At 40.5% G+C, this 19,842-nt stretch overlaps 1 protein-coding gene across 1 annotated transcript in view; it reads right to left on the bottom strand.

Annotated features, from left to right (window-relative positions):
• Positions 1–19,842, bottom strand: part of kcnh2b (potassium voltage-gated channel, subfamily H (eag-related), member 2b) — a 259,375-nt gene that overhangs the window by 122,339 nt on the left and 117,194 nt on the right. The window lies entirely within an intron of this gene.

A 19,842-nucleotide genomic window follows, 5' to 3' on the forward strand; every position in this document is an offset into this window, starting at 1 on the left:
CATTACAGGCTGTCAGTCCCAGATGTTGAACCAGTAACCAAACTGTAAACGCAGCAGGCTATGAGTGTGTGTGCCCTGTTCAGACACAGGACACAGTGATGTGTGTCTTGTGGATGACAGATGTGATTTGTACAAACACAAACATGTGCACACACACACACACACACACACATACACACACACACACACATACACACACTAAAATGTAGGATTAAATGTCAACACAAGAGGATTTAACTTCAGCTCATAGTTTTAATTCAAATACATTATAAGATAAAGTAGTTATTGTCAATTCTTCGAATGAATCTGGAACGCTCACTCGGCTGTGTGGATGTGAAACACCTATATAATGTACAATTATCATACATGCATGAATGATATGCATGCACACATCAGTGTATTAGAGCACTGAACAGTGGCAGGCAGGCAGAGCAATAAAAATTAAGAATTAAGCCAACATCTTTTGGACAAATCAGACCTATTTGTTGTTGACCATCACACCATCTGTGTCTACTGTAAAAGATTTCCTCCGAGAGCATGTGAAATAAATTCAGCTCAGAGGTTAACAGGGCAAATGCCATTTCATCTAAATGCTCCCCCTGGATGGACTCCAATTCAGCGTGTACCAGCTGATAATCTGATTCAGCGTTGCTGACTTACAAAGCTCAGGGAGATTATCACAATACACTAAAACACTTCCAAAAAAAGCACAGAGTGCAAACTGCTCATGGTGGACCAGGCATGGTCCAGTGATCATAAAACATGGTAGGGGTGCACGATAATGGAAAAAACAAAAAATTGGTTTTCTGGGATATATGTGATTTTATAGGGGAGTGCATTTTATTAAACTAGGCTCTGCTTTTATTGATAAATTGACTAACACAATTTCTCTTGTAGATTGATAATGAGAAAAAGAGAAGTGTGAGAGTTTTGTTTTTGCATGAACAGTTGTAGCAGGATGTATTTAAGCTTGTTGTTCTTACGTGAGTTGCACAGTGAAATAATCTAACTGCCCAAACAGACTACAAAACTTCTACATTTAAGGGACCGCCCAGTTTTGTTTTGTTTTTCTGATCATCTACATATAAAAAACACAGGGTGGGCAACAGCATCTTGGATAGCTCTGTCTGTTGAGGATGCAAATGCTTTAGCACACAGCAGCAATTGAGTGAAGTGAGAAACAGTGTTGGAAACAGACCCTGTCTCAGTTGTCGACTGGATTATTTAAATATAAAATTGAATATTACATATCTATATATCGAAAATGCATCTGTCCAGTCCAGTGGACACCAAGGGGTATATTCTGCCTGTTAAGATTATTCCTTATTTTGCATGTTTTATTTAAAATTACTATATAATCTACATTTGACTGGTTTCATCAAACAGCATATTACAAAGATTTTATTTTAAAATATAGGCAGAATATAACCTTTGGCACGTTAAGTCCACTGGACTGGACAGGTGTATTTTCAGTCACAGAAAAAAGATACAATCTGGATAAAGGTGTTTCTAATGTCCTAATTTTAAAATATTGTTTTTACCTGGCTGGTTTTCAGGGAATTAAACAGTAGCTGTGTTTACATGGCCCCTAATATTCCACTAATAATCAGACTAAATGCCCAATCAGAATAAAAATGCCTCATGTAAACATCTCAGTCGGAAGAGACAGATCTGATCTCTGGTTGGAAGAAATATAGTCGTTCTGCACATGCTTGGCCCACATGGGGGTAGCATCAGAGGTGACATTCCTTTCAGGGGGCACAAAAACATGGCGGAAGAAAAAAAAAAGGTCTGTGGCTGATACAACAACTGGAGGTGTCAAAGGGGTTAAAGATTGGTTGAAATGCTTGATGGTTGAAAGGCTCAAAACAACAAGTTGTTTGAGAAGTTTAAAGGCAGCCTACTAACATTACAGGGCTAAAAGTCAAAATGGCAAAAATGGTTCTGACACAGGCAGAGCAAACATGACTTGCTACAGTGTGGGGTTTGAGGACAACACGTCTGAGGCTCCTGGTCCTACTCTATAAGGCCAGCAGCATCACTGGTAAGATCAAACTGGACATTTAATTTCACAACATCGGCTAACATTAGTTAAATTAATATGAATGTGAAAAGTGTATTGACAGATGGCGCAAATGAATGAAGAATATTAATCTAATATGAATTAATCTGATTAAATGCTTTGGGCATGTAAACACATCTTTATCAGATTACTTTTTTAGTGCCCGTCTATACTGTTAAGTTGGAATCTCTAATCAGAATGATTTCAATTAGATTACAACACCGCTATTTATACCAGAACCCCTTTTTGTAATGTTGGGGGAAAAAAAACTTACTGGCATGATTTTCACTTGTTTTAGAAAAAAAACAAACATTGAAAAAAAATAATTCATGTATTAGGGTTGATGATGAATGATAGTATAATTTTATTTTCTACCGTATATGTCTATCAAGAAGGATTACAGTGTTTGGGATCTTTGGTATCATAAGGATGGTTTTGGTATTATCTGTGGCGTCCTTGAAAAGGATTAGGATCCAACCTCAATCTCAACATCGATGGCAGGATAACCTCTTCAAAAGCACATGTAGATTAAAAACTGACTGAATTACATACCAACTGCCCCTTACAAGGTATAGGCTGTTCTGGGTCAAAGGCGTGCTGTACTTAAAGCACTCAATCAGTTCATGGGGATTTACTGAGGCTCTTTGCAAACTGGGAATGAAATTAAGAAAAACCTTTTAAAAAAATGAAAAGAAAGTAGGAGACGTGGGATGATGTGGAGGTAAGAAAGAAAGGCAGTAGTTTAGCTGGGTTAACAGTCCATTCAGACAGGCTCCTCACTTTTCCTACTCAGTGTTAGTGAAAGCACCTGAAACCCTCTGCAGACTGTACAGGACATTGCTGCCTGCTGGGTTTAGAGGGACAAGGACAAGGGAACTGCTGCTCAGGAACATCTTTTTTATAGTGTAGCAGGAGATGAGAGAGGATTGTGATCAGAAGCTGAAAGATTCCTCAGATGGAAGAAATACCAAGAAGGTCAAAGAGGTTTCACATTCATCCTCTCTTTTTAATCTTTTCAACCTAAGAGAGATAAACAGGTGAACCATGCCTGTCTTTGCCACACAGCACTGTGCTGTGTGCTAGATTAGAAATTCAGATCATAATCTCTGCTATAGAACAAGTGGATTACAGGAATAAAGATTAGTGTTCAATCAACCAGCTCCTCACTTGTGTACTGAGGTGAAAGGATCAGAGGGTGTGCTTAGAGAGTCACAGATAGAAACAAAATAACTCTCAGATCAAATCTCAGGCATTTCAGAGTTTCTGTGATGTAACATTGCATATTACAGCATGCATATATTATCATTAATTCCTATCAGTGTTAGGGTAATGCATTACAAAGTAACCCATTACTGTAATCACATTACATGTGTCTTCTGTAACACAGCACTGTTCCTAAATTCAGTAATCACATTACAGTTACCACTCAAACAATTATGTCATTACTGCCATACATAAGCTCTTTAATTATCTGCATAACTGGGGGATAGAAAGAAATCATCAAATGTGCCTATCACAACAAACTCCTGACCTCTCCTGATTTCCATGAAACACAACAACGCCACCTAGTGCGCCCGCAGAGAGCCTCGTCAGCCTGGGCAGTCTTGTGCTGACTCTGAGGAGGATCGGATTGTCTGACTAATGATTTGAGGGACTCCTCCTCTGGAGGTTTAACCCACGAGTGAGTGAGTGTGTTTGGCCCATTACATTCAGCTCATATGTCTTTTAAACATGTTTTTTTAATTCAAGTCTGTCATGATCGTCCAATGGCGTTGGACCTCATATAATTGTATTTATTAATATCTTATTTTGAGGCATTAAGTTGTTGTTTGAGGCTGTGTTAGAAAGGTTGCCCTCTTTTATACTGTTTCATAAACTGACATTGTTTTTGTTCTGTGAAGTGCTGACTGAGCTGGTTGTCACCCTGGTATTCCATTATTAAAGAGCGTTCAAGATCTTGTGTTTGTCTTCCGTACGAGGATAGAGCTCACATGTGAGCATATGTATGTTGTATTACATCATTAACTTGCAGCGACCTGACAATGCATGTCAGGTGATGTTGTGGAGGAATACAAACTTAATTTAAGGAGTAATGTAACAAATGACTTCCTACAGGGAGTAAATAAAATGAGTAATGCAGTACTTCAAGAAAAAGTAATAAGTAATATGTAACACATTAAACAAATTATTCATGTGCAGTAATTCATAGTGTGTGTTTTTATTTCAATTATTATTTAATTCATAGTGTTTTTTTAAGTGTGTATTTCTTACTTTTATGCTGCTCCTCTAATTGCCTTTACTTCTACAAGTTGACATTCAGAGATACGTCGGGATTGCTATGCACTGTACCCTGTCCCTGTACCTCTGCAAAAGGCATAAACATCTAATCTAATCCAATTCAATATAATTATCTTTCTCTTCTACATACTTTTAGATAGGAAGGCATAGACTTGGACAAAAAGACAACTAGTGAAGGAATTGTGCATGTGTGTGTTCATGCAAGGGCAAAATGTTTCGGTGAAGATGTAGAAGAGTTGATGATGTTGAGTATATAATATGGCACATTAATACTGCAACACACTGGGGATATTAAACACCCAAGGAAGTTGAGGGTGAGCAGCAAACACAATTATTTTCAGGTTGTGTTTCAGTTCAATGCCAACACTGTCCCTGACATGACACATTTCAGTAGTCTGCATCACTGACCCATCATCACATCCCGTTTAATTCTACTGAAAGCTGATGGATTTGACTATGTTTGAAATACTGTATCATCACCATCTGGAGTATGGGGACTTCCCCCTACAGCGATACATCCCCTCCCCCTAGTGGACAACAGTGGTCTCTGCACACTTGTAGGTCAAAAGGCCTAAAACAATCATTTATTGTCAATGGTTTGACAACACACATATCTGCTCTACACTCCACTGTGCTGACTGAACTGTATATGATCAAAGGTTTTATGAAATTATTTTCCATTGAACTCTGTCTGCAGCTCTCGCACGGACTCTATACGCTCACTTTGCTTCTGAAGTTTGTTTCAAATAGAAATTAAACTAACAATTTAGAAGAAGTTTACTTCTCAGTGATATTCACTGAAACAGAAACTTAAAGAGAGGAGCAGGGTAGCTCAGTACAGCACACAAAAATCTTTGCAGCTCTTATTATTTTTCAAACTGTTGTCACAGAAAGTGACACTTACATAACCCACAGCTGTTCCTACTTGAAATCAATGTGGATAGCTTTGTTTATGTATTCTGTGAGAGTGCTGGCACAGCACATATCTGTATTTCCATCAAGACTAAGGTATCATATCCAAAAAAACATTATGCTCATGGTTACTGTCTATCACAGACAAAAGGAGGGGGAACCCATGTCTGCGAGAGCTAAGGGGATGTAAGAGGATGAGAATGTGAGCTGTGTTTCCTCTCAGCTGCTCTGTTCTGTATCACACACAGAGACCTCCACACACACAGATATATAGTGACAAAGTGACAGAGGGAAATGAAAGATGCAGAGTCTCATTCACAGACAAACTCTCCTCCGCTCCATCACTCCTTGCCATAAAAAAAAAAAAAACTACAAGAGGACAAGGTGCAGATGTTCATGTGCACAGATCCACTGAGACGGCTTTAAATACTCTACAGGCCGGCTGGCTGCAGGCCAACTCCTGAAGCTTGTTATGTTCCTGGCAATATTCAGAGCCAAAGCAAGCCTGCTTAAATCCAAAACACTCAGGACAAGCTGACAACTGCACTTGCATAATTGCCTTTAAGTGTCATTCATCACAAGGAAAATGTACTGTACAGAGTTGGATTAATTATTAAGACACTGGATGAGCATCACAATGATCTTGACCACTATTGTAACTACACATCAGGGTGACTGCAAAGACCACAACAACCTTATTGGCTGCTTGTTTTTTCAAGTTCAGACATCATGTTGATAGTGAAGTCAATGCTAAGACAGTTAAAAAGACTCAGTGGTCTTCTGCCCATTAATGACATTGGTCTGACAAAGCCAGCTCCACTTCAAACCTCTGCTCAGACTAAAATAAACGTTTAAAATGAACTGATTTCCTTGTACAACAACTCCATAATGACGGGATGGATGGATATACTGTACACTTCAAATCAAATCAGAACAGAAGGAAAAGAAACTTATGTTACATGATGACCTGGCCTGTGCACTGTGCAGGGCGAGGCATTGTTAAAGACAGTGGCCATAGAAGGTGATTAAAAGCCCCAATGGATGTTTTTTTTTAGCCAACTATGACCTCTAACTTTCCTGGAAATTAGCATGAGAAAAGGGACATGAAGAGTTGACTCTAGTGTCATTAGTCAAATCAACAAGCCCTGACCAGCTTCTCCTTCACTCATTCTCACAAGGGACTCCCTGCTGCACACAAAGTGCTGCCCCATTACTCTGAAATCAACTGTTTGATGTGTCTGTGCTCACCCAGAATGCACTGGCATCATTAATTACTTGTGTATTAATCACCATGGAGGCACAAGGGATTCAGAGTTCAAGTGATGGTAAACCAATTAAACTCACAGGATCTACTTTTTAAAAACGTTTAAATGTGTTATTGTCATTATGATAACTCTCACGCCACTCAATGACAGTACATTACATGTAGAGCATGTCAAAGTGGTAAATGAAATGTGAAATGTGTCCTTCAAAAAGTTTGTAATCCTTTCAGTTCAGGCTGAAATCTGAGTGATTCTCATGTAGCGCACTGAAAATTGGACCTAGTAAACCACTAGGTGGCAGGGCACAACAACTTATCCCTTGTTATTCCATCAGGGTAATATACATATTGGCAAAGCAGCTCCACACGCACTGGTGTGCTGTCAGTGTTATCTTCAGAGACAAGAAATTAATCTGGCTATACTACACCACAGTCTCATACAGGTGTGTTGTTCCAGCAGGGCTGGGCAGGGAGCTGGATGACAGAACGGAAAAATAAATTGGTGTGTGTGAGCTTGTGTGCATGTGGCATTTGCCTGTGTGTGTGAATGCCACACAGACTGTTAATCCTGGTGTTGCAACTCCCCCGTCCCTCTGATTTTGGCTACCAGCTGTCCTCTGAAGTGATGTAAAATTGTTCCATCTTTCAAAATTGATAACATGAATACACACACAGACAAACAAACACCGCACACACAAATAGTTAAATGCCATGTAGCTGACCCCTGCACCTTTTACTAGATTGGCGATGAGAAGCAGTGGAAGGACAAACTACTCCAGACAACAATTCATCAGCCTCTCTCAGATGTAATAGAGACGAATAGCCAACTGGTGAGCTGTGTGTTTATGTGGCAAAGTGGTGGCTGGACAGTAATAGATTGATGGTGTGTGAATCTGTATGTGTATGTGTGTACGCTTTGAACATGTATGTACATGCTGTGTATCAAATGTGTATGTGTGTGTCTATGTGTATATAGTATTTCTATGCTGTATGATAGCCTCAATGAATAATTCTGCCCTCTGTTGGCGAAAATGAGAAATGATGGCAGTCGAGCCTTGTATATGATTGATGTGGCGGTGCTGATGGGAGCGGGGTGGTTGGGAAGTTGACAAAGCTGCAGTCCGAACAGGGGGATCCATTAAACCAGCTGTCTGTCCCGGAGGGCACATGCCCAGGATAAAGGATGAGGTGTGCTGGTGCTGAGTGGAGCTCTGGACTCTGTTTATTCAGGCCTGGATAAACACCATCCAGGTGGATGACTGGACTGGCCAAAACAGGTCCCAGGCTTCAGGGTTGTTACTAATAAGAAATAATATACCCATTAATCAGTTGTGAAGTAGGGCTTGTGAGCATTTTTTCTTACTACAGTATGTCTAAGGTGAGGTGATCACAACTCTGTATTCCACCTATTGTAGTCAACTTTCCTGCTAGTCTAAAAAAAAATCCAATATTGCTTCGTGTGCATGCAACTGAGATGATGAAAATGAATAAGTAAGCAGGAACTGAAGACAGGTTTTTCAATATTTCAGCTTCAATCTGATAAAGTGAGCAGAGGCTATGATAAAAGCAATAACATTTTTGTGGACTGCGATACTACCACGGAATGTCAAATAGGTATTTGTTTCTGGGAGACGCTGAGTGATCCATACTTATACCATCATTTTTGCTTTAGATTTTATGGTGAATTAAGAGAATGATAACATATGACACTGCATGTGACGCAAAGAGTGCCAGCAACATAATCAGCTTGATTTCAATGTTTCCTATTGGAGTTCCTATCTGGCCTGGGACGAAGTGCTTGCCGGAGCATGACTGTTCCTATTTTCACTCCCACAGTTTGCACTGAAAGCCCGACATGAAGGAGGAAGGGTTGATTCATCAAGTTAAAATGAGGAGTTATCTAAGGGTGGGTAAAAAAATCGATTCACATAAGAATCGCGATTCTTGTCTCCCACGATTCAGAATCTATTCACAAATGTTTATTAGTAGCATGATGTTGATGGAACGAAAAAGGCAGAACTAATGTGCGAGGTTAGTGCAGCACCCAGACAATTTACAGCGTGCACACGCTAGAGTTATGTTGAAGTTCATCTTCAAACAAGGCAGCAGTTGCAAGTATGTCTTTTATTTAATGGCTGGATAATTACCTTCACAAGACGAACATTAAGCAGGCCACACGTTTGTAAACACTTTATATGCTGTCACGAGACGTGATCACGTAACGTTAATGGAGCGGAGCAGCGGTCAGCATTAATATACAAGACCAGCTAACAACCGCACACATTCAGCATCACATAACTCTGCTCAAACCCCCGGAGCTAACAGTGCAGCACAGAGGCTGCTGTTATTTTGTTATCCACATACACACATGCATGCTTTCAAATTAATTAACTCATTAATTAATACTGTTAACTTTTTAAAATAAAAAGGCTGTAGACCATTTATCTTAATTCAAAATCAGTTGTGTCTCATATTGTATTTCAGCAGATAAAGAACACCAGTGATGGTTCATCACACAGTAAACTGAAGCAAAAGACCCCTTTTCTATTCATTCAATTGATAATCAATTTTGTATCGAGAATCATTTTGAATCGAAAATCGATTCCGAATCGAATCGGACACCCAAGAATCAAATTGAATCATCAGATTGCCAAAGATTCACACTCACACACTAGAGTTATCTATACAATACTGTGTTTTTTCTACAACAAAACCCTGAGTAAGGTGCCAGCTGGCTGGAAGGAGACAAGGATACTCAAGGATTCTGGTAAGAGTCGCTGTTTGCTACATTGCATGTCCTTTCCAGCAGTGAAACAGCTAAAGATGTACCACAGTACAAAATGTGTAATGTTATGTTTAAAAAGTACAATCTTAGGAAGATAGGCTATCTGAGCAAACTCTTTTTCATGAGTGGTTAAGTCTCTTATCTGATCTCCAGTGCACGGCTGATAGGGACGTGGTTTGCTGACATGCTATAGCAGAATACATTTTAAAGAATTAAGTGTGGACAGTGAACTTCTGATGCTCACATGCAGTTAGGACACGGTGAAACAATAAAGTGTCAGATCAAGCTCATGAAATTCTCACTCTCAAAGCCACTCCATTCTCCCCTGCCCTCTCTACCACTTACTATTAGTACAAAGTTAATCAGAGGCTTGTTTCCAATCAAGAGCAGGCTCTCTTCCTCAGCCTTCATTAAGTCGTCTCCTCCACACCCTCTTCTATTGACGGGATGGAGAAATGAGAGACTGAAGTAATAAAGGGAAGGAGAGATCAGGTGACTTATCACAGATTGAAGTCTTATATTAACCCTCACGCTTTATCAACATACCTCATCAACCAGTGGGATGAGGGGTGAAGTGTAATCGGGTTGAAAGTTTGCAGCAGCAGTTGTTTTGCTCTGTAGATGCATTTTTGGTAAAGGATAGTGGTAAGTGGTAAGCACATTGCATTTCCTGTGACTAGCCTATGTCAACCTGTGTTTCACCAGTTAAATGCTTTAAATGTGAAGCTGCAGCTAGAGGAAATGTTCAGTTTCCACAGTAAATTAACACAGCACTCTACAGAAAGTGAGTTTATTATTGTAAAAAGCCAGTGTACTGGGTATTACTGGTGTTGCTGGTGTTTATGTTCTGTAATGTTGACTGCTGATGGGGGTGGAAGGGAGATGTACTTTACTTCATCAATATAACGTTACAGAGACGAGAGGGGAAGAAGAAGAGAGAGAGTTTGTGACTGACCTCAATTCAAACACAAAGACACACATCCATGGTATGTCCTGTTGCTTGCTAGCTTATGGCTAATGTAAGTCACAGTAAAGTGCGCTCTTTTGGGTGAATAAATACTCGTGCAAGTAACGTGAATAAACAAATGTTGCCGGTGTCGAACTCATTTTTGCTGGTGGTGAACACACCATTAAACTTCATCACTGCTGATGGAAATCTATCTGATGTGACTCTGGCACAAATACTCTGGACGAATGTTTTAGTTTTATTCACGATACAGTTAGTCTCATTCGCCGACTTCCTTCCACAATCTCTGACTCTGTCCTGGAAGTTATAACAACAGGTGCCCAGAACAAACGCACCATTACCTTGAGCAAACTTGTGGATCAATATGGGTCAATGTAAGAACACAACTCAACAAAATCCATAACAAAGGTCTAGTCATTTTTTGACATTTTTAAGCAGAACTCTTACATATTAAATCTTTAAGAAAAATAATATTTATATTAGGGCTGGGCAATATATACGATATAGATCGTGATCATGATCCATGACTATACATTGTCTGAGATTTTGGACCGTTATATAGTGATGACATGAATGAGTGTTGTCGTTTCCTGGTTTTAAAGGCTGCATTACAGTAAAGTGATGTCATTTTCTAAACTTATTAGAGTGTTCTACTTGCTGTTGTCTTTACCCACTACCGTCATTATTTCAACATTATCGATGATTATTGATAAGAAATCTCATTGTGTTTTGTGAAAGCATAGTCATCTCTACAATATTGCTACAAAATCAATATTGAAGCAGGGCCTATTTGGTCAAAAATATTGTGACTTTTGATTTTGTCGCCCATATTTCAAAATATGGAGGTATATATTTTATATTGCAATATGGCTTAAAAATATTGTAATATAATTTTAAGGCCATACTGCCCAGCTCTAATCTATATCGATATCAGCCCCAGAAATCCAGTATCGGTTAGGTTGTAAAATATATCAATATATATATCTAATAATTATGATGATGAGTTTATAAAACCACACATGAAGTAGAAACATATAAAGATAATAATTAGACACCAGGATGAAAACACACACACACACACACACACACACACACACACACACACACACACACACTCACACACACACACACACACACACACACACACACACACACACACACTTATAAACAAAAGGGTACAACTGTGACTGCAGGATGGTGTGCAAGTGCCCTCAGGCTCCATCACTGTATGTGACACAATGATAAGCCTCCTGTCAAGGATCAATCACACACTGCTGTTAACAGATTACATGTCAGTACTGGAGCACAGGCACGCAAACCTGCCTGTTAAATTAAAAAGTACACATGCACAGTCTTACACCCAAACACCTATGAATCCTACACCACAGACATCTACACACATGTGCAGGTGGACACACAGGAACCTACAGATTGCATGACGGTTTCAAAGCACCAGTACTACATGTTAGGAAAACAAAAACAGGTCATCCAGGTAAAGCTCATATGAATCAACACAGTGTCCGATTACATTTCCTACAAACTGATGAGACACAAACTGCATGTTCACAAAACCTCCCTTCTAACTTTTTGTCTGATTTTAAACAGTGAGATGAAATAAAAGCTTTTCTGCTTTTTCATTCTGTGCTGGTCGTTATAATCACATCATGGAGCTTGGGAGGAACACTGTGACTCTTTTGAAACCATCATCATTTGCATGCATGCACATTTAAGTGACACATGATTTGTGGAGTGATGTGCACACCTGACTGCTAATGAGATGCTTTAAACTGTCCACTGATACAACGGTCAGCAAAACAATGCACACCAAGCCTAATTCATACAAGCATGCCCTCATTCTCAAGTTTAACCCGGTGAAGCATCCAGGACATATCCAACAAATAAAAATAATCATTAATACATATCTAGGAACATTGTTGTCATCGTTGTTGGGTTCATTGAAGTCCCATACACCTCTGTCAGCTCGACAAATGTGGTTTCGATCAGGAAGGGCTCATTAGCAGAGCGATACCTAATGTCACTACTTTGTGGGAGAACCGCTTCAATTCAAGACTTATTTCAAAAGGACTACCTGCGATTTTCTCTATTCTTTATGACATGTCAGTTCATTATGTTAGTAGCAGGGAGCGTGGCTGTGTGTATGTTATGTGTTCACATTACAGGAGATAATGAAGCACAGCATGTTGAATGCATAAATTATTTAACACACAACTCTGTTACGATGAAGTCTGAGTGTGTTTCAAGTTAAAGGGTGTCAGATATGTATCACCTAACATTCATTTGATCTATTAAGAAAACCAGTGTGGTAGACTGCAATGCATACCATAGCAGCAATTAATGCTAATGAGCACGTATATTAAGAATGTGAATGGTACTTACATGTACAGCACTTTGACTGGCATTTCTGCAAGTAACCACCTTGTCATTGACAGACTTAACTTTTTAATGCCTTATCAAGAAGGAAGTTGTGCCAGAATGAACTAAAGCTGCCAAGAAAATATCTAAATATGCTTCACAGCTTTCAACGCTTACTGGCTTCAGAGTGGCCAAGTTGGCACAGAAGTGCGAAGACGCACAATCAAGGACATACCCGAACCCTTCAGTCAGGAACATCACACCTCACAGATGGTACATACAGTATGGTTCATATACAAAGAGTACACAACTGATATTTTACCAATTTACATTTAGGGCAATGTGACTCTCACTGATTTTTGTCCTCATGCTGTGTGTCAATCTGTAAGCCAGTCCATCTGTTTTTGCAGAGCAAGACGTCTTGACAACTATCCTCCCATGCGATTGGGTATTGCCATTTGTGACCGTTCCACTAGCGCCACCACCAGGTCAAACTTAAGCTTGACCAACACTTTGGTCTATAAATCTATGTATATGTAAGTATTTTTAAAAACTAAAGGACAGATGTAATGAAACTTGTTGATAGTCATTTGAGCTGAAATAAGGGTAGATTATTTGAAATGACCAACAGAGATATAAAGAAGGTTATTCTAGAAGCATTTTTCGTTGTTTGTAGGAAATCTCTTCACCCCCATCCCACCATAATCAATATATCGAATGCTCTGACAAATAAAAGAAGGAAAAAACATCCAGTATCTGTGGCTGTTACAGGCCTCTAATAAGCCCATCTAATCATCTCACTTGGCCTGTATGAAAAGATTGGAAAGACTACCTGTCTGTCTAACAACGTACCTGCCTGCCTGCATGCACTCTGCCCGTGCAGTCATTGCGCATAACCAGAGTCATCCACGTGGCTAGGTGGATGTATTGCTAAAGCTATTAGTGAGCTAGTCACATATGAATGGCAGAGAAAGCGCTGAAAATGTCCCAACACTAACATGCTAGCTTGACAGACATGTTTGTTGTCACATTCTTTGTGATGGTGTTTTTTTACATGTGAGACATGAGGTAATTTGTTATGGTTAACAATGACAACGATGCACTGAGCGAACAGCACACAGCCCCTGAGTGAAGAACAAGTGAGTGTTGCTCAGCTGCTAACTTCTGCACAAAGACACATCTACAGCAATGAGGAGTCACTGTCAAATCACAGAGGCGTTTGGACAGAGGTACATTCATGATGGCTACTTTGCTTTATATGATTGTGGCATTTAAGAGAGTTGTTCATTCATGCATTAATTGGACTAAAAAGCTAAGAGAGCTAATTGAACTAGCCGTTAACACACATCTCCCAGCTGGCCAGCGAGAGCTAAGGGGCTATGGATTATTTTCTGTTGGAAACCAACCCCAGTACCATGAATATCTTTGGGCTTTGAACTATTAACTGGACAAAAAATGAAATGGCACGTTAATCTATAATTGGACAAAAAATAATATCAGTTGTAGCCAAATAAGTGGGCTTTATACTGACAGCCAGCCAGCAACCAACCTGCAGTGGTCCACAAAGCACATTTTTGGAGTGTTTCCTGGAGACTTGCCGTCCACATTCCCTGTTTTTCATGCAGTGAATATGTTAATGGTTCCTCTCCAAACCTCTTCAATGACCGCATGACACGGACTCAAATTCCACCCTCAGGACACCTTTGACACGTACTTGATGTTGTTCGTTTCGTCCAACACTTTCAAATCCTAGGGTCAAACACTATGGGAATATGTAGACAGCAGCACGTGGGAAGAGTGATAGGGAGAGACGAAAGAACAAGAGAGTTTCATTTCCTGTCTAAGGCTGTGATGATTCCCATCCTCCTCTGTCCCTGTCTGCCGGACATTCCTTCACTCTCACTGTTTAAAGACAGACACGAATGCACACTTAAGTCGGACAGGTATGTACATTAAAAATTCCTGAGGATGAGCCTCAGATAGTCAGATAGAGATCAAGTCAACTTTCTGAGTGTTTCGACTTGACCAAAACATCTCAGGGTGCATAGTTTGAGTTGGTTCTCAACACACAACACTCACAGATGAGAGAGGAACAAGGCAAACACATGAATCCAGAGCAGCACAAACCACATCATAAAATTAGACGTGCTGTGTACACAACCAGGAGAGAGTGTGGTAGTGTGTGTGAGAGAGGTCCCAGGTGGTGGGAATCGTGTCAACTGGAGGTCAGCTGAGGTCATTTGAATAGAAGAGAAGAGCTTATTTGAATGGGAAATTCTGCAGGCGCACGTTGTTTTTATGCTCCTTGAAAAAGGTAAGGGCACAATGTGCAGCTGGCCGACATGACCTGAGGGATTTGCATACACTTCAAAACACATACAACTTAAAATACATGTGCACTGTGTTATATAGGTTGTATGTTTACGGCTCCGATAAATCTGTGCAAGTCTGCTATACATTGTATTTAACTGTTGATCTCCCTCTCCATTTTCTTTGCCGTTATTCCTTTGTGAGCACTTCCCTGCCCGCTGTGTTGCCCTCTCTCTCTCCCACACCCTCCCTCTCTCTCTGTCTTTGAATGTGGTTATGTAAGATCTCAAGATTTCTCAGCAGTATAGGCTGCTGGAGAGAGGCAGGGACATTGGGAGGTGCAGGCAGTTTCAAAGGACATACTCTGATGTTCATTTTTTGAGCTTTCCTAAGCCTTTCGTTCCTCAAGAGAGCAGGAGGAACCTCCCCTCCAGCCACCACCTGAAAAGGAGGGCTGATTTCCAAAAGAAGGTTAAGGCTTGTGAATGCAGCACACGTCCACTGCTGTTTACTGGCATGCTCATTTACCAGCCAACCACTTCAATACACAATCAGTAATTGTCTCTTCTGTATGGAGCCGAGCCACTTGGATACACAGTTTGTAATTGTCGGGCTGATGCTATGTGGTTTGGCTAAGCGGAAGGATAAGTGGTTTTGGCAAACGAGCAACGAAGCTTGTTAACTATAATGAGCAAATCGCCTGCATTAGAGTGAGAGGAAGGCAGTGAGAGAGGGAAGTTGAATGAAAAAGGTACAAATAATTGGAAGATAAAGGGAACATAGTGAAACTCAAGGAGTGTGCGTGGAAGAGATGAGCAAAGGGAAGGATTTGGCAGAGGTTGATAAATCAGCTTTGGTAATAAGGTGACATGGGGGCTTTAAAAAGCTTGGGACAACAGAAAAGTGAGGCAATAATAACAATATATCTTTATTTAATCAAGAATGAGGGAAGACTTCAACAAACACCATCCGGCACCTGCTCCCTAATTTTAAGGGACAGCTTCATAAACTGGCAGCTTTGTTGCCTTGGTAACAAAGGGGAAAAGAAGACTGAGAGCATTACAGAAAATAAGGAACATAGGCTACTGTCAAGGTTTGAGGAGGGAGGGCTCGGTGGAACGTAGTGTTACAGAGCTGCTGACATACATGTGCAGTGTGTGTGTGTGTGTGTGTGAGAGAGAGACTTTCTTGCTGACTGTCCCTGGCTGTCAGTTTATAAGCTGTGTGATAGAAACCAGAGTATAAAAGAGAGCCTGAAGCACATCTGGTGCAGCCTGAGGCAGACACAGGCATCTCGTCTACGTCCATCCTCTGAGTCTTTGCCTCTTTTCTCTTCTTCTTTCTCTTCCTATGGCTTCTCCATTTATTCCCCTCCTCCCCTTCCTTCATCTCCTCCTACTCTGTCTGTGGCCACAGGGTGAGGCAAGCATGAGTGATGTGTAAACCTCCACATCTCTTCAGCTAACATTCACACATACATACACACACAGAAATACACACAGTTACACAAAAAACAAGGACTTACAAGACCTGCTATGTGTCCTAGCCTGGGGCACAGGGGAACTTTAATTTGGAAGGAGGGCCGAGTTCCATTGGCGGGGCCATACATCAGAGCCAGGCCTGATTAAAGCCCAGCAGCAGCAACTTGTATTTTTATATACAGTACACATAAACACATACACACACACACACACACACACACACACACACACACACACACACTACATAGCAGTACATAGTACCTTACACAGAAACTTAAAGGCAGTATTAATAAAAATTAACCCTGCATCAAATATTTCTGGCCACCTTGCGACAGTGGAAACAGGCTTGTTAGCAAACAGTTACTTATTTTCATGTCCACCAGTCATGAGCATTCATTCGGAGTTTTGTTTCTGTCAAACTGCTAAATGTAAGACCAAATTCGCTCTAATTAGGTCTCTGTTTGGCTGCTAATTGCTACACTATGCTCACCAGCTGGCTACTAACTGTGTCTGGCTGCTATTTGGTGCTGGGCAGGTGAATAGTTGGTTTTTAAGGACTTATCACTAAAAAAAGCTGCATGCTGCCACATGAAAAGATGCTGATGAGGGAACCAAAACAAAGTTGTGGGTCAAACCCCCCCCCCCCCCAAAAAAAAACCCAAAACAATTAGCTGAAAGACAGAAAAACAGTCAACAGAGCAGAGGGAACTGCAGGACGAGCAATAATCCTCTGTTGGATGATCATTAATAGCGACCAATGATTTTCACATACACAGTGTTTCGATACATTATGAATGTTATCAATTATCAATTAAATGGCAATTAAAGGAGGTTGAACAATCACTTTATCATAATTCACAAAATGTTATGTCCTGACAGACGTTCAACCTGACACAAATGTAATGGACGAAATGGGACTTAGGCTGGCCAAAGATACATCTTCACAGAGACTTGTCTCCACCACAACTCCCCGGGTCAAGCTGCTGAATTCAACAGGTGGACCGTGTTCCAAGATGACAGGGCGCAGGACAGGGAGAGGTGGACTCTGTGTTTACAACATTGATGCTTGGTGCTCACACATAGCCAAGGTTGTTTGTTGTTGTTTACCCGATGTCAGACTTTAATGTTAAGACTCTGGCCATATAATCCTCACCATCAATTATTTCCTGGGTGTATACATATATACAGATGTACTGTATGTTTATAGTCTAGATATCTATACATAGACATGGAACATACGTATATATACATATGTTCCATGTTTGTGTAGCATGAAGGAGTTTCAGACTTTCAATTTGTTCAACCTTGTGTTGTATAATGAAAAAATAATTATGTTGAACTGTGAAAACATCCTCTTGGGGGACAACCTCCAAATCCCCCACCAAATACACGCACTTAAGTGTTCAACAAACCTGGAGACAACTGTATACTTTGAAACTGGTGTAACACTGCAACCCTACTCAGGCCATGAGGGACTTTAAAAGGATTGAAGAAAATCTTAAAACCTAACCTAAAATATAACAAGGTGGCATTCTGTTTGAATGGAGTATTTATATCTTTTTCTGTTCTATGCTTTTTCCTTTTTTGCATCTGTCTCTCGTTTCTTTACAGGCACAAGTATGTGTTTTATATACATGTGTAATGAACAAACCAATCCATGATTGGCCTCAATGATCTACAAACCATATCTATGCTGTATGGCTCATTAGTTTGATAAATATGATCGTTATTCCAATCAATAACTGACTCGCTAATGAGCCAGCCAACCAAGCATGGGAACACACAGACATGAACAAATTAAGCACAATGCAGGCATACAGCTGGAGCTTTACTCCACAGAGCTACTGTGTGGAGTTATTTATGACCTTTTGCTGCTGTGTAAAAACCAACAGTGATCTGCCTGTGTCAAGGTGAAAGGTTTATTTTTGGATTTTTCACACAACCTTAGAAATAACCTCGCACTGTCAGTGAAGCAGTGACATTATGATTCATGATTAAGGTGATTTAAGCATTAGACCTGTGAACATCAGTGAGTAAATCCATATGAGAGTTTACATGAGTGACAGGGTGAGATCATACTATCTTTAACTGTGAAGAAGCTGCATAATCATAGCATGAGGTGATCTGAAAATAACCAGAATCTAAAAATACAAAAATATTTCCATGTGTGCTCTCAAATGGATCACAGTGAATTATCTGCAGGAAATCCGGCTGTGCCTCTACATACATATTTAGATATCTCACTAGCTTCCTCTTAACATTCCCTGATTGGCTCAAAGTCTTACAGCGCTGAGACTGTGTTTATGTTGTGGTTAATATCACCTTTCTATTCTCAGTGCCTCTAAAGCAGCCAGCAGCTGAGGCAGATCACAGCTAAGCATGTGTGTGATTTAACAGGAGTTTCTGCGAGCTCTACCAGCAGCCAGGAAAAGCCGCAAACGTGTGTGTCTGTCTGTGTGTGTGTGTGTGTGTGTGTGTACAGTATGTGTGTACTAAAAGTGTGAGAGGAAGTGATGATGAGAGAGAGACAGAGAGCTGAAGGGGAGCTTGTGAGTGAGTGGATGAGTGACTGAGTGTGTGATTAAGTGTGTATGGGTGTGCGAGGGGGAATGGTAGTGTCAGTGAATTAGCTATTGAATGAGTGTGTGTGAGAGAAGAGGAGAGTCAGCTACTGAGTGTGTGAGAGAGAGACTGAGTGATTGAGTTTGTCAGTGAGTGAGAAAGAGAAAGATCGAGATGGAGGGCAAGAGAAGACCAGAAAAAGAGGGACAGCAAGTGTGTATGTGTGTGTGTGTGTGTGTGTGTGTGTGTGTGTGCAGTGTGTGTGTGTGCCTGCAGTAAAGGGTTTAGTTAAACATTCATCTTTGTGGGTCATTCATCAGTCTATAGACAAGGCACTGGCCAACTACATGCTAGATAATGTGCTTTGCATAAAGGCTACCAACAGTAAAGTATATCACCATGCACTTGCCTGACACACACACACACACACACACACACACACACGCATGGCAACCCAATCTTGGCTTAAATATTTAAGAGGAGCTCGTGCTGGACTGTTTGGTCAGGGGCACTCTGCGTGTGTATGTTACATTTTGTGTGTATACGTGTTTGTGTGTTTGTGTGTGTGTGTGTGTGTGTGTGTGTGTGTGTGTGTGTGTGTGTGCGTGTGTGTTTTGGATGGGGGACAAATGTTTCCAGCCTAGGCCATGTGGAAAATTGCCTCCGCTCACTCCAGTTACACAGAAAAAAATATGTTCTCCTCATGTGTCTCCATCTTGCTGTACAGACTGCACTGAGTGCAACACAAGAACACATTATTGACCGGCTTCAGTAAATATATGTGACAACATGCCATGATGCATAATCAATACAGTAATTCAAAGTAAAATA

The sequence above is a fragment of the Pagrus pagrus genome, assembly GCF_965226575.1.
Source record: "Pagrus pagrus genome assembly, chromosome: 20".
Lineage (NCBI taxonomy): Eukaryota > Metazoa > Chordata > Actinopteri > Spariformes > Sparidae > Pagrus > Pagrus pagrus.